The 13371-nt window shown below is 44.9% G+C and overlaps 1 protein-coding gene across 1 annotated transcript in view; it reads left to right on the forward strand.

Annotated features, from left to right (window-relative positions):
• dlgap3 (discs, large (Drosophila) homolog-associated protein 3) overlaps positions 1 to 13371 on the forward strand; it is a 149252-nt gene that overhangs the window by 78828 nt on the left and 57053 nt on the right. The window contains exon 2 of the mRNA XM_055056020.1: positions 1856 to 1930. The gene's annotated coding sequence lies outside the window, so the exon portion shown is untranslated. The remainder of the gene's footprint in view (positions 1 to 1855; positions 1931 to 13371) is intronic.

Here is a 13371-nt window from a genome sequence, read left to right on the forward strand (position 1 = left end):
GGCAATGCAAACATGCTTTTGCATTGCCATTAAGCAGTGTGTTCTCTCATTGAATCACTTCTGCTTTTGTCTCAGCGACGGCCAATCGGTCATTTGCATTGCTCTTTACATCACTGGGAAGCAAATTAGATCCACTTTTCTTTGCAGAGCGGCTTCAAATCAGGCACACAAAAGTGCTTGCAGCACAAACGCTCTTGTCACGGCGATACATTATAAATAAGTCAGACTTTGACTTGGCCAGTCGGAGTCATACTCGCTGATGTTGGTTTTGTTTTGTTGGATTAGTCAAGTGTGCTTGGGGTTACGGTCAGGAACCGGTTGGTTAGATCTTCTGCTTAAGGATTTATTGGTAGGTAACAGGAATCATCGTCTCATCAGATACAGCATGTCACCTGTGTCTCAAAGAAGCAAAGCAGTCCTGCGTCATGATAAAACCACCAGCTTTGCCGTTAATGTTTTCTGATGTGGTGTCAGAGTGAATGCAGGGTGCAGCCTCCAAAAGGCTCTGCTTTTGTCTCACTGCTTCCAAAGCTATTTTGTCTTAAAGGGAAACTGACCAAAACCCTTCACGTTTTGGTCATGATGAGTTTCGTCTTCGAACTTCCCAATGTAGGGCATTTTGCTTTGTCCTTGTCACACTGAAATTATTAGAAATGATATTAAACTGAGGTAGAATATATTGCTCTGTGTTCGTGTGTCACCACTTGCGTTTGCATTACAAATGTGCTCAACACTTCCGCCGTTCCGCCAATGTCAAACTGTTGCTCTGTTTGCATCAAACGCAATTAAACTCGTGACGTGAATCCGTTTGCTCACGTGACGAGTCGTTGAAAAGCACAACACTCTAACTGCTTCCTGTCGTCGTCGTCTTTGCGGTTTCTGCCAGTGTCAACATCCGGTTGTCGTTCACGGTCAGAGATAACGCAGCTGTGCTCTTGGAGCGACTTTGGTAGTCAGGGCCGTTTCTTTAAACCGGGTCATGACGTGATGCTTTTCAGGATCTTTTGGCCGACTTCATGCTGTTAGACAGGCTCTCTTGCAGTGACTTCTTTTTTTTCTCTCTCTCTCTTTTTTTTAATCGACTAATTTGGCACGAGTCGTATCACTCTCACCCAGAAAAATGTTGCTAATTGCAAATAATTCACGGATCAACACGCAAAGGCGTATGTATTTTCTTATGTTTGGTTTGGATATGTTTATCATTTATAGTAGATGCTGAGCTGAAGTATTTAAGTTTAACAAGAAAGCAAAACAAATCGTTCCTCCTCCAAAACTGTTCTGCTCTTTTCTAAAGTTTCAAATCATTTCACACATGCTACCTTTAGGACGTAATTGGAGACAGCATGCGCTCAATTAAGCCAGCTTAGTCATCCCCTCTTCTTTCTTTCTTTTCTTTTCTTTTTTTATTGCTTCCGTTTCTTTCCCGTCCTTCGCACACAGCCCTTTTATCTCCGTGGCAAATTTCACTGCGCCGTTTCCCTCCCTCTCCTCTTTTTCATATCCTTCTGCCTTCCCACCGTTCGTGGCTCCAGGGCCTGTGGAACCGAACGGTGGGGAGCTGAAGTGTGTTAGTGAGGCAGCCGGGGAAGCTTCTTGTTTTGGGACCCGAGAAAGAGGAAAAAAGAAGCGGCACACAGGCGCAGATTTTCCACCACATTGCAGGCGCCGCAAGGGACCCGTTTACAGGTCAGAGCTTATGGGGAGCGGTACCTTCCCCCCGATAGGGGGGGCCGGGGCAGGAGGGGCGCCGCTAAACGCTCACTGCCAGAGATGTGTGATGCATGATGTGAGGTTTGTCTTGTGCGTGCCTCCCTGACGGCTCTCTTTTTCTTTCTCTTTGCTGTTTTCCCCACAGACTGACTGGCTCTGATTTATTGCGCCGTCCCCTTCTACGTAAAGACATGGAGCACCTTTTTCTGATGAGACTGTGGTAAGCTGATGGTGGGCACGAGCACGCGCATGCACAGCAGTGATTCCTGGAGCTGCTCTGTCACCTGAGTTCTGCTCACACTCCAGTTTTGTCTGGTGCGTCCTTGAATTCCGAGCCCCGGAGAGATTAACCCAGATTAAGGGGAAAAAAAGCTTAATGCAGCACCTTGCTGATGTATTCACACCACTTAATTTTTTCTCACATTGCAATCGCAAATGTTTCTGTATTTTATTGGATATATTTGTACAGTATCCCTTCAAACCGGAAGGAAAGTAGTAAAATACCTGGGTACCTTGCATTTGAACTCAGGATCCCTGAATCAGTGTTTCGTATTAGGATTAGCATTGATTCTACGAAGCATTTTGTAGCATGTTCAGGGTTGCCGCTAAGGAGTTTTCATCCAGAATCGCCCTGTCTTTGCATCCATCTGTCTTTCCATCAACACTGAGCAGTTTCCCCAACTCTGTGGGAGGATAGAAATCTCAAAACAAGATGATGCCGCCACCATATTTCATGACGTCCATTTGGTCTCATTCAACCAAAACATGTTTGCTGTGTCCCTTACTTTTGCATGTATTCTTCTGAATTTAAAACGTCACATTTTTCGTTGAGATAACTGCTACCCCACAAGTCCAACCAAGTTGCAGTCAGCTTGGCTTCGCCTGATGAAGTTATGATAGCGGATGCCCCAACCATCATTTGCTTGGCAGCAGTTTGGGTTACTGCGCTAAACGGCCACAGAGCGATGGACAATATGTGAGCACTGGAAACTGTTCGGTTGCTGACGTGGGCAGAGAGCGTCACCTTAACAACTGACAAAATGTCCCAGGGTGCAAAGAGCGACATCACAATCGCAGCCGCAATCGGGTGAAACTAGGAAATGGTAAGCGTCGCACCGCAGATCATGCGTAGTTGAAGCGCTGTCCTAAGCTCTGCAGAGATGAAAAATAAATCGGAGAAAAGGCACAAGTTTGTTGAGTTAGTGGTGAAAAGCAATACAAATGCAGGCCGCAGGCCTTTTTGAAGCATAAAGTTGATTTTTGAAGTTTTCTTGAAAGCAATATTAAATCTTATATCTAAAAAAAGAAAACCACAGTGACTTGTCTCATCCTGTGAGTTTTAGGTATCGCTACATCTCTAGTAGGTACCAATTAGTTGACTTCTGGAAAAAGTTAGTGCAGGATTTTATTTATGCATGATGGACTCATTAGAAAGACACAAATCAGATTTTTCCAATTCACAATTGCACAGCACTTTGCATTGGTCTCTCATAAGTTTGTAACATAACATGACAAAATGCTGCGTGGGTGAATAGTGTTCTCTAAACGATGGTTTTTGGTGTGAAAGTTGATGTTTTCGAGTTCTCACTTAGAGTTTTACAGCAGTTTGAGACGCGGCGCTGCTCAGGATCCCCTGAAAGTTCTGTATAAGAAACTTCCACTGTTGGCGTCTCTGTTTGCCACATAAGGAGAGCGAAACGGAACGAGACGTGAGATGTCCGACATGCGGCTGACACAGTAGTGAAGTAGAAAATAGCAGCCAGGGCTGACCGATTGTGCTGGCTCGAGGTTGTACTTCTATTCTTAGACTCGCTCTCCTCCTTCCCCTCCCTCTCTCCTCTTCTTCTTTGTCGTTTGTCTCACATTAGTGCTTTGACATCAGCGCTCAGTCCATCTGGTGTCTGGAAGTAATCTGGATGCATTGCCTCTCAAATGGGCCGAAATGACTTGACTCTCTTCCCTGGATCTCCTTCACGACCGACTGTCATTTTTATTTATCCTCTGTCCTCATTCCTCCGACCCCCTTTATTTTTTTTTAATCAATCACTTCCACAGCTGATAGAGCTTTGCATCTGACAGGGGTTTAGTAAACTCTGAGGCTTCCACTTAATTATATCAGCAGAGAGAGAGAGAGCTGCTGAAAGACTGAACGCGCTCCGCGTTTTTGTGGGCCTGTTTTCGCCGATGGCATTGAACCTCCAGATGACTTGCGATGCGCCCCCGCCGCTCCAACTGCATCGAAAACGTTGCTCCTGGAGCTGAAAACCTTTTACGTTTGATATCGCTGAGGCGGCTGTGCACTGTTGCCACAGCGATATGTGTTCACACAAAACACAGGAGGGGGGAGGCGGGGGGGGCGTGGAGGTCCGGAGCCCCTCCATGCACCAGCGCCGGGATAAGTACGGTGCGCCATTTAGACGTTATGTAACACTGTGCCTTGATGTCTTCGCCTGATTTGGCTCCTGTTTCCACGCCGTTCGTTAAACCTCACACACGTCGAGTGAACCTTACGGCTGACGTAACATATCAATCAGCCATTTCGTCCGTTGTCCGGAAAATTTGCTGCTGGCGCTTGATGTGGGACGCTGATTCCTCGCATTTAGATTTTTTTTTGTTTGTTTGTTTGTTTTCTTTTGGGTTTTTTTTTTGACAATTTTAGTGCAACATCCAAACCAACCGCATAGAAAACTTGTTTAGCAAAGATCAGCACAGCTGGGAAAAGTCAACACTTTCCCACGACACTGACATTTCTGTGGCGTTTAAATGTTGAGAACGCCATGTGAATCATATTAACTCTGACGCTTTATCAGGGGAGGTAAACAGCCGAATAAATAAGTGTTGAACCCAAAGACTTGTTCAAATTAAGTGTTGGCCAAAAAAAAAAAATTTTTCCTTGGTACCCTTTGTTCTTGCTTGTTAGACGATGCTGCCGGTGACAGAGTGAGCAAGAAATGGCTCAACCTGGTGGAGTAGCTTTCTCTGTAAAGGTCACCAGTCCATCACAGGATGTTCCTGGGAGTGCATGAACATCTGAACACAGCACCGTTCCAACAGATATCTGTTTTACGTGTTTGCTATAGGCTTCCTAGATGAAGCCGAATCAATTTGAGCCATCAGAACATCTGTCAGCATCTCCATGTCAAGCATCTTTTCACTTTTCAGGGATATTTCCTTGTTGCTTTGACAGAAGAAAAAAAAAATTATAATCTCCTCCTAAACTGTGCTTCAGGCCAGCACAAAGCCACACAGGTCCAAACTGTTGCTTAAATGAAATGATGTAGTTTTGCAGCATTAAAGCATTAATCATCCAAAGTGGAACCTAAAGATAAGACTGTAAATCTCCCCACAAATGAGCAGAACATTGTCTCTTTAACAATCTGGTAGGCTTCTCAAAAAAGGTCAAAAGGCTACTCAGCTAGAGCCTCTCTTGTTCTCTTACACTGGCGTGACTCCTGAACCGTTGCCTTGCGTGCCGCGCAACACATGTGTCTTTATTTCACGCGTGTGGGAAGTGGCCGTGTGCCCAGTTGTCCTGCTGTCGGCCGACTGTTTCTGGGCAAGTGACTTCAAACGGCAGCTTTCTGGAGCGCCGGCGGACAGCATGTCGTTAGAAAGCACATTAGGGTGTTTGTAGTTTGGTTTGCACTGCTGTGATGAATTGGAAAGAGGGGGGGGGCAGGAGAACCCGTTACCATGTGAGCAGGGGCATCGGTATGATAATTGCTTGGGGTGACGTGTCTGAAGCTCCCGCGCCATTCAGTATTTTTTTAATCCGAGACATTAGAGTAGGAATACCACAAAGCGCATAATTAGAAATTGCACCTCCGACATCTTTGTTCAGTGTGAAACTGTATTGATTGGGCGAAAACAGGGACACCAGAAGTCACAGAGTTAGCACTTCCTGTTTGAATCTTGATGGACGGTCAGAGCTGTTAGTTGCTATAGCATCTACTTTACTTTTGCAGTTGTACTCAGACCAACGGGGTGTTGAATAATAGAGCTATTGATAACTATTCAGGCTGTATTCAGGGGAAGAGTTAGCTATCCTTTTAGCAAGCCACAGCGAGGGCAGACGGTACGGTATGAACACCTCGACCCTTTTCAGATTTCTGTTGACTTCAACAAACGTTCGTCGCCTGCGCCACAAATCTGGCTTTTAAAAGCTTTTGTTCGAAGGAAACCTTAAAAAGCTCCGTTTGCAGTTTGCCACAAAACCTAAACACACCAAGAAGCACTTTGAAATGCCTTGCTATCCAAATCAAATTTGATTGATTGATTGATTGATCATGTTGTGAAGATTTATGTTCTTTTTTCTTCCTCATCAGGGAAATTAAAGTTGAAGGGAAGATGGGCAAGAGCCATATGCATACCGTGAGACTTACTATACCGAGGTTTCGACCAAAGTATATTCACTGGAATGGTCCAGTCAAAGTCCTTATCTATCTTTAGCTTATAGTATGTAGTAAGACTTGATCATAAGTATGAATATAGATGTTAATAGGTCTCTGTGTAAGTTGTTTCCAGGAGATGAATATAGGTGTTCCCATTTATCTCAGCCAGCAGCTAAATTACCTTTCAGAATACGATTGTGGACAGTTTCTCACACCGTCCAAAAATGGTAAAAAAAACAATAAAAAAAATCATACACTGAATCGCTTCACTATAAATGAAGTGAACGCTTTGAATGACTTTCGGCGGTAAGAAGTGAGGGCTTACAGTCTGTGTGAAATGTGACACGAGTCTGGTTTAATCAGTTTCTAATATTCACTTCTTCCCTCCAACTCTGCGCTTTATCCTCCAGCTGTCAGTTACTTCCCTCTCGTCCTCGTTCAGAGTGATTCATGGATATCTTTCATTATTTCTGAAAGTACGGTTCATCTGTACTGAACTGCACAACTCCCAAAACGGGCGGAGAAAGAAACACAGTTAAGATTCAAATAAAGAGACTACATGCTGCGTGGGCCGGTGTGTGTGTGTGTGTGGTGTGTGTGTGTGTGTGTGCGTGTGTGTGCGTGTGTGTGTGTGTGTGTGTGTGTGCGCGTGTGTGTGTGTGTGTGTGTGTGTGTGTGTGTGTGTGTGTTAACAATAGAAGAGAACAGGACAGACGGGGAGCGAGGTGCTACTGTCTCAGACTTCACATGATTTAATCAATCCCATCCATCACATCTGGGTAATTAGGCAGCAGCATGGATCGCATGACCAGAGTCCATCAGTCAGAGCACAAACATGCATGCAGCCGTTCACACGCCTCACACAAACGCATCGCGGCTCGATAACGAGAGGAGAAGGTTTCGTCACCGCCACTGCGTCCATTGTAGGTTAGATTAGGGCTTTTAAAATCTTTAGTTCTGCAGAACTCTGCTCCTCTGTTGATGAAATGATTTTTGAAATACGGCTGCTGAGATGAGCTCCTCCTTCGCCCAGGCTGGCAAATTACAGGCATACATACAAATGCACACAATCTTTTTACACTTCTATTGTTAAAAAAACATTTAAAAAAAACATTTATGGTCACACTTTATTTGAAGTTGTACTGAAAGTTGCATTAAAAGTCTATTAAAAACGTCGACAATGCATTTAGTGTCATTATTTGCAGAGTGATTCTTCACTCATAAACATTCAGAAAAACTCCTTTGCACACACTTCAAATAAAGTGTCGCCCCATTTATTACTTTCATTCCCCTTCATAATTGTGTTGGTCTGCAAATTAAAATCCAGCAGAATGTTTAAAAAGTGAAAAAGTTCAAATGGATTATTTTTGCGAGGCTCGGTTCTTCAACGATCAAAAATAACTCTCTTGTATCCTCGAGTATATTTCCATGGATATTGTTTTGGCTTTATGACGGCAGCCTTGATGCAAGTTTCATGTTGTTCATCAAAAGGCTTTTTTTTTTATTTTACTTTTGGTGGGATTGTGAAAGTGCTGAACATCCACATGTTTCTTTAGCATTAGCCGAGCGCAAAACTTGAAGCCGAGACAACAAAATGCTTTCCGACTCTGCAGACACGTCGAGTCTTCATTTAGATCCTTCCTTGTGCCGGGAAAACGTTCCCGCTGGTGCGAGGGTTACATTTCAATCAATTTCGAAACAAGGAAAGCAAAGATCGGTGACTTCCCCAAGAACACAAAAGCGGATTTTGAATGAAGATCCACAAGCCTGACAATTGTGTAAGCGGCTCGTTTTCAGAGCGTTTAGCTGTGACCGTCCTGTCAGTCTGTGATGAGTTCTGTTTTCTGACATTTAAATTTGAAAGCCAGAAGGAACCTGACACAGTCGCAGGAGGCGACCTCCAGGCGCCGACCAGCGGATATCGACGACCTACAACAAAACGAAACAGAACCCGTGTTTAAGCGCAGTCGGTGGACGTGCACAGAGCGCTTCAGCTACGTGTGAAATGTTTTCTCGTTCTTGCACGGGAAGTTGTGGGAGCAGAATGTCGGCTCTGCTCCTTCGAAACAATGGAGGCTTTTTGTCGCAGCGGCGTGAAACTCATTGCGTCTGCTTTGTGAAATTCACAGATTCAGACGCCACAAATCAGTAGCTTATGATCGAACGCGTTAAGGGACAAACAATAGCCCTTTCATTGCAAGCTGCGGTCCGAGCTGGTGCAGGGGCAGCAAACTCTGGGTTCAGGCCCAAAACAGCAGGATTGGTGGAGCTACGGAGAGAAAGAACCAAACGTCTCCCCACAGTTATCTTCTCGTGTTGACGTTTTTATGCATTTGTTTTAAATCCAAGGCTCGATCCGTGCCTTCAGGCTAACAGAGACATCACATTGCCAAACGTGATGCAGATTTCTGTCAGTGTCGTTTCCCACTGTAAGGTTGAAATAATGATAGTATTTAATAAATCAAAGACCCCCAATAACGGTTCCTGGATCAGAGGATGATATGCAGTTAGCGTGCAGATTAGCAGTAATCCCTTGTAAATGAGTCGCTATTGTTCATTTGTAATCGACGTAGAATGGAATCTGAACGCTTCGGGTTTATGTTTGCATTCGTTTGATGGGAGAGAAAACATGAGATCATATAAACTCGTGCCTGTCTGGATCGTTTACACTCGTCCTTTTGATTTCCTCTTTAATGAGAGGAATTATGGTCAAGATAATTTGCCATTCATTTCTAAAAATAGAACATTTTCAGTCATGAAAGAAAAGCATAACTGAAAGTGATCGATGGATGGACAGATGATCAATGCACAGGTGGAAGCAATCTTTAAAAAGAGGACAGAGCATAAAGTCTATGATGAATTATTGTATTTATTTGTTCTTCCATTTTTATGCAGACCTGGAAAACAGGCCACTTGGAGGAAATTGCTTCCTTTCCCAAGCTGTGTAGCGATCCTGTAATCACCTCAACAGTCGACAGAGTTTTGTTGCCGGAACACGTGGCGACGGAGCGTTTCCTCAAGTTGCCTTCGTTGGCTGCGACGTTCATCTTGTCGTTTCCATCTTCTGCTCTTAAAAAAACCGACGCAACAGCAGATCTCGTCCTCATTTCTCGCCGTGTTTGTCGCTCCGTTTCCTTTTCAGCGCTTACAGTTGTTGTCTGAGCAGGTGAGAAGATGACTTGCGTTACAGATGAAGCACATTCGTCACGGGAAGCAGAGAACGAGAGGCGCAGTCGCGGAATTAGCAGGATTTAAATCTTGCTCAGCATGCCGGTCTGCTGGCCCATCTTGTGTGCATAGAGGCCTGTCAATTTCTCATGTGTACCTGCTTGTGCACAAATAAGGTGATTGCATAACGTGGTAACTCCTACATGCTTTAAGTTAGTGCAGTGGTTCCCAAAGTGTGGGGCGGCAAGGATGAATGGAAAAAAAAGTTTTGTTGCAAGCCAAAGTGCGAAATAAACTTCAGTGGAGTTTGAAAACAAAAGGTTTGTAGGTTTATGCCCAGTTTATTTATTTATTGTTTGGAGGGGATTTTACTGTAATCCACAGAGGGCCCAGAAAATCTTTGGGACCCACTGAGTGAACGTGAAGCCGTGTGAAAGGTCCCACATAGCGAAGGAGAGGGAAGCAGGTTCAGTCATGCTAGCTTGACTATGACAACAGTGACATGATGAGGTGCTGTGGAAATCTGTGGGTTTCCGTTGGGTTGAAACAGAACGACCCGCACGCCGGCTCTGACCGAGGTGAGCAGGGCGGATGTTTTAGTCAGCCAATCAACAGCCGCAATCACTTATTGATACTGACCGCAAAATAAACATCAGGACTGAAAACGTTGCGCTGGAACGGGCTGAATTTTCTGTCCTTTGTGTTTTTCGGCGTTGAATCTTGATGGACAGTCTGAGCTGTTAGTTGCTATAGCAACGGGCCTGTGCGTAGCGTAGCTCACACAGACTGTAAGGAAAAAACGAAACATGAGTGGTTTTGAGTTATTAGTCAAAGACTATTCTGTGTTTTTTTTCTTTTGTTCCTTGTGCTGTGGCACACTGCATTAAATGAGTAATACCTTCATCCCCAGGTTTCAGTTTAAGCCCTTTTGCCATCTAACGTGCGAATGCGCAAACATTTCTGGATGAAAACAATGGCATGCAACATGTCTATAGATACCTTAGCATTGTGTTTTACCCTGGTCTTACAACCGACCGCTGGATTACGGTTTGATGTTTGTCCCGGACCCAAAACCAGAGAAGTTCGTTCTCCTGTTCTTGGTTCTTGCTGAAGTTGAAGCTGATTAAATATTCTTCACCTCACTTCCCTTCATCAGATAGTTTCTGTTCGAAATGAAGATGATTATCTGCTTGAGCACTCGTCCTTTTGGTTGTTTTTGACTTGGGCATATTAGCTCTACATCGCAGTTCATTAGCTCTGTATTTACACCAAGTATCACGAAAGGCAACTCAAGCACCTCGACTTTAAAGAACGCTTTGAAGTCGAGCTTTCTCATACTGTTTTAACTCTTTTTTTTTTTTTACCCCCCTTTTTCTACCGATTGTCTAATGATACAAGCCGACACATTGGCTGGCCGGACCGCTGCGCGTGTCGATTCGATCTGACGGTAACGTATTGCTGGCGTTCCATCAAGATCCCAAGAAGCCGTTCGCACGTGTCAACAGATGTATTCATTAATCTCGGTCTTGAGACGATGCAGTTTAGTGGCTCTTGCTAAGCTGGCGTTTCTCATTGCACTTTTTTGTGGACTCATCCAGTCAGATCACCCGCTACGGGTGCAAGGGAAGAATGAAATTTTAAAAAGCTGACGCAGATAAAAAGGAATCGGGAGTTTCTTTTAAGTCGAGAGACGACAGAACGCCTGGAAGGAGAGTGTGGGGCACATGAGATGCAATGCATCACCGAGCCACCTGAACTGCGGCGCACTTGACTTTTCCCTCTGATTACATATTCCGTACCTTTCCATCGCCGCCGCTGCCGCACGTCTTTTCACATATACCCTTCTTCTCTCCAACCCCGGCCATTTTTTTTATCTCGGCTCCCCTGACTGTGCCCTGACACTCCAAAGCTCTGCTCCCCTCATTAACTTTCTTTCATGGAGCTGCAGATGACAATAATTGGTTTGAAAACTGAAGACAATGGCAGACAAGGATTATCCCCGGCTCACACCCACCGCCACCTTCCTACCCCTCTGCCCCACTCCCACATGGAGGACGTGGGTATTCTGCATCCTCCCCACGTCATTCACTTCCCTTATACATCTTATTTCCCTTCCTTTCTTGTGGGGGGAGTTTTCTTTAAATCCTCCTTCTTGCTGCGTCGCCCAGAGGGCTGCGAGATGTCTTCCCTGCGGGGGAAACACAGCCTTGCCTTTGCTACAAACCAAACGTGACGTTGCTGACACAGCGGCGCACACACACGCGTGCAAACAGAGAGACGGCTCCGTGAAATGACGATGGCTTTTGATTAAACGCCGTGACTGATGCGGCGTCACCTTTCCAGGGAAAGCTTGAACTTGTGGCGGAGGGAAAACAGAACAGCTCTGCACATCTAGAGGCAACTCAAGCCCAGATCTGTAATATTCAAGTCCTGCCACAGATTCTTGATTGAATTTGGGGTCTGTACTTTGACTGAGCCATTTGCAATATGCTTTCATCTAAACCAGCCCTCCAGCTGCGGCTTACGTTTTGTGATTAGTGTTGCGTCTCTCTCTTCCTTGCTTCAGAAAACAACACAACGCTGTCGCTGCCTCGTTGCTGTGCAGGTTGGATGTTCATGGTGATGTGCTAGCGTTGAATTTTCTCCAAACCTGGTGTGTTGCATGTTGAATGTGTTTTCTGTCCTCAGTGTTGCTTTCGGCAAGCTTTAGAAAGAAGCTGCATGTGGTTTTCTTTTAACAATTATGCCAGTTTTTCATAAAAGTCCTATATGCGCAGTGTACCAGCAGTCTCTCAGCTGAGCTGTGGATTTGTGCAGAGATGAATGCAAATCCATGTCGCACTTTTCTGATTTTGTTTTGTTTCGTTTCTATGTTCTCACAAAAAATGACGGTGGATGAATCGCAGAAATTTCTCGACTTTGTCTTTGGTTTTCACGGAACCTCCCCGATAAAATACACCAAGATTTGTGCTTGCAATAGACAAAATGTGAGCATTTTTTGAAAGACACAGTCTTACAGCGGCAGCATAAGAATGGCATTATTATCCCCCCAACCTCACAACTGGTTTTATCTCCGTTGCCTTCTCGCAGTCCGTGGTCGTCCTCTCTCCGTTTGTGAGAAGCCTTGGCTGTGGCTTATCCCTCCCTCCCATCTCTTCCATCCAAAGGGGCTCTCGGGTTTCCCCTGAAACGGCTTCAGTGTAATTGATAATGGTCTGTAATTCACTTCTGGCTCCTCTCGGCTGGTCAGAGGTCCACTTGTGTATGAGAACAGAGGAATAATTAGCAGGTGTGTGCGCGTGTGTGTGTGTGTGTATGAGAGAGACGGGATGAGTTGTGAGTCTTGCAGATTTTGCCACCTTGTTCTAAAAGACTTTGAGTTTCTGTGTCCTCGTTCTTAGATGTGTTTGCGTGTTGGCGATTGCAACCGCCTTTGGGGGAACTTTGGTGCCTTTGCTACTGTGGGCCGTAACAAATTTCATTTTACACAATCTAATGATTATGAAATGGGACAATTAGGACATTCTGTGGGAACAAAGAAAACCATCGGAGGTTGTGTGACGGTTTGTGAATGTGAAGCTGGGACGCCTTGCCCTGCCATCCATTTGGATGCTGCTATGAAACTTACCACTTGCGTAAGCGTTGTCACGAACCATCTACAGTACTGTACACCCCATCACTGAAAAAGTATTCCAGAAAGGCCACAGGCTGTTCTTATTGGATCATGCCTAACTAGACAGTATAAGTACAACGATGCATTAAGGTGTTGCTGCAGACATCTTGGTGCCCTGTGCAGCATGGGTGGACCGAAACACGACTAGGCAGGCGCTCATTATGTGACGTCTGATAATAGCGTGAATTGCATTGTAAAGCTAAATCGGAATCATCTGACATGTTACATAACTTCCGAAGTTGAACGTGATTTCCATCCCCACAAGTAGAGAGTGCAAACACAAACTCAAACATTGCGATGAGGCAACGAGGAAGCAACAACCCTCCCTCCCTCGAGCAACAGAGGAGAATGAATAATAAAGGGATCCCATATGTTGCAGCTTGTAAAACTAGATCACCAACTGTGTGCCCAAGGATGTTTGGGATGCTC

This window comes from Poeciliopsis prolifica, unplaced genomic scaffold, assembly GCF_027474105.1.
Source record: "Poeciliopsis prolifica strain line A6 unplaced genomic scaffold, Auburn_PproV2 SCAFFOLD043, whole genome shotgun sequence".
Taxonomy (NCBI): Eukaryota; Metazoa; Chordata; class Actinopteri; order Cyprinodontiformes; family Poeciliidae; genus Poeciliopsis; species Poeciliopsis prolifica.